The sequence below is a fragment of the Vicia villosa genome, linkage group LG1, assembly GCF_029867415.1.
Source record: "Vicia villosa cultivar HV-30 ecotype Madison, WI linkage group LG1, Vvil1.0, whole genome shotgun sequence".
NCBI classification, from domain to species: Eukaryota; Viridiplantae; Streptophyta; class Magnoliopsida; order Fabales; family Fabaceae; genus Vicia; species Vicia villosa.
In genome coordinates, this window is record NC_081180.1 from 46,271,909 (window position 1) to 46,274,888 (window position 2,980).

The 2,980-nt window shown below is 39.9% G+C and overlaps 1 non-coding gene across 1 annotated transcript; it reads right to left on the reverse strand.

The window, feature by feature from the left end:
• Positions 1 to 1,874: 1,874 nt before the first annotated feature.
• On the reverse strand, positions 1,875 to 1,981 carry LOC131645310 (small nucleolar RNA R71). The gene has a single exon (XR_009296940.1). It is a non-coding gene; the product is annotated as a small nucleolar RNA R71 (small nucleolar RNA).
• Positions 1,982 to 2,980: the final 999 nt, after the last annotated feature.

Consider the following 2,980-nt stretch of genomic DNA (forward strand, 5'->3'; position numbering starts at 1 on the left):
CAAAGGGTCCGATTTCCTGCCAACGAAGTGCTGCCGAAATTGTACCGCGAACCGCTTTTCATTATTCTGTTTTCATTAAACCGTTTATTTTCTCACAACGATTTCTACACTGGAAATTGTTGTGAACTTTTCGTAGATCTAGCCTTACGTTAGATTTATCGTTTTAATTCCTTGTTTTTATTTTCTGCCATTTAAATTCCGAAGAACGATCCAGCCAAGCTGTGGTGGAGGTTCGCTACTTGAAGATTTATTTGCCATTTATTTAATTCAGGTTTTTATTTACCGCCTTTATTTATATTACTATTGCATGATATATTATATGCCATTTAATATGCTTATTATGATGAACAAAACTGATTTATGCATGTTTAACCGTATTAATATGTCTGGCTAAAATACTAAAGGTGTCGGTATGTAGAGTAAGTTAATCGTAGGGATCCGAAATAAATTGGCTTGATTATGTTTTATTAATTATCACTTGTTTTTGGTTTATATGTCTAATTTAATAAGTAAGTCTTAAAACCAATAGAGCGAAAGTTTGAGGGGTTAGGACGGTCAAAGGTTAAGATCAATAGAGCGAAAGTTTGAGATCTTTAACTGGATAGTAGACATAGGACATTAGTTTTAAGGATGGCGAAAGCGTATTAAAACTAATTGGGACTTATTTATTTTCAAAAATTGTTTTTACACTCGAGCGGGACAGCGAAAGCGTACGTTAGGGATATTAGCTTGCTCCGAGTCAACAGAGCGAAAGTTTGAGATTAGGAGATTTAAATAGATAACAACCTCATAAAATAGGCATTTTATTAATTACGTTGTTTCCAAAAAGCTCTTCTAAAATCTAATGGGATGGCGAAAGCGTACATTAGGATTAGGATTTAGGATGGTAGTCTGACTCAACAGAGCGAAAGTTTGAGACGAGGATTTTTAACCAATTGAATTAGTAAAGATTTTTAATTTAATTATGCAAAAGCCAATGGACCTTCGGATTTCCTGTAGTTAAACGAAATACATACTGATACCTGTCTTTTATTATTATTCTTTATTTTCTCACAATCACTTTCCCTTAGGAACGATCGAAATTTTAGTACTCCTAGCTTTACATAGTAACCTTAGATAACGGTAGATCGATTCATAGTCCCTGTGGATTCGATATCTTTTAAAACTACACGACACGACTGTGCACTTGCAGTTATCAGATTTATAGACACGTAAAGTCGCGATCAAGTTTTTGGCGCCGTTGCCGGGGAGTATTTAAGTCGATATCGTAACTCACTGTTACACCGTAGAGACTAGGACAATTCTTCCCTTTCTTTTTGAACGATTGTATGCCAAATACTCGTTCACAAGGAGGAGATTTAATACAACGAATTAACGAGATCGAACGTTTCATTAACGTCAAACGTCGAGCTCGCAATCTTCCCGAAGTAGACCCAATTCCGATTAATCAGGAATTGATTTTTACTGATCCAACAAATCAATTCACCCCAAAGTTAGAGATGGCTGCTCTTCGTCCTCTTAGAGAATATGCCGCTCCTTCGCGCGCTGAACCGCACTCAAGCATCGCACCACCTGCGATTGAGGCGAACAATTTCGAACTGAAACCTTCACTGGTCCAAGCTGTTCAACAGAATCAATTCTCTGGAAGCCCTGTAGACGACCCTAACCTCCATTTATCTGTGTTCGTGCAATATGCCGACACTGTCAAAGCTAACAACGTTAGTTCCGAAGCTATTCGATTACGTCTTTTTCCTTTCTCCTTGAGAGATAGAGCTAGAGCGTGGCTTCAATCCCTGCCTTCGAACTCCATAACCACATGGGACGAATTGAAGAGAGTGTTCTTGGCGAGATATTTCCCGCCTAGCAAAACTGCTATGCTCAGAGGTCAAATCAACGGATTTACCCAGAAAGATAACGAATCACTCTTCGAAGCTTGGGAACGTTATAAGGACATGCTCAGACTATGCCCTCATCATGGACTCGAACCATGGCTGATCATCCATACTTTCTATGGTGGTCTCTTGTATAACACTAAAATGACTATAGATGCCGCTGCTGGCGGAGCATTGATGGACAAGCAACATGATGAAGCATATAACCTCATAGAGAACATGGCACAAAACCATTACCAATGGGGTGGAGAACGAGCTGCTCTAGAGAAAACCCAAACCAAAGGAGGAATGTACGAAATAAGTGGTATAGACCGCGTTAACGCGAAAGTAGACGCTTTAACTCAAAAGATCGAGAACCTAACCGTCACTCCATCAGCCACCGCTGCTGCTGTAATACCTAACTGCGAGATCTGTGGATTGACTGGACATGTAGTTGCCGAATGTCAACTCTTGACTGGAACCCCGTCTGATCAAGTAAATTATGCTCAAGGAAACCCTTATTCTAACACGTACAACCCTGGATGGAAGAACCATCCGAACTTTTCCTATAAAAACAACAATGCGTTATACGCACCTGGACAAGCACCTGCTGTACCGCCTGGCTACCAAAAAGCGCCTGTAGCTGCTCAAAACACTCCTAGGAAGTCAAATCTAGAAATCATGATGGAAAACTTTATAGCTTCCCAACAACAAACCAACAAAGACTTCCTGAATCAAAATATTCACAATAGCGAGCAACTAAAACAACTATCGAACAAAGTAGATGCTTTAGCTACGCATAACAAAATGCTTGAAACTCAAATCTCACAAGTAGCTCAACAACAAGCACCTACCGCTGCCCCTGCTGGCACGTTTCCTGCTCAACCACAACCTAATCCTAAAGGACATGCGAACGCAATAACACTACGAAGTGGAACGAATTACGATGGACCCGTTGATCCTCGAACTCAAAACGTACCCATGTCACAACAAGAGCCAAAGGAAACCCAAAAGACATCAAATGATGATCAAACTACTAAGACTAAAGGGAACCATAACGAAGTGGAATCTGAAAAGGAAAAACCTTATGTTCCACCACCACCTTATAA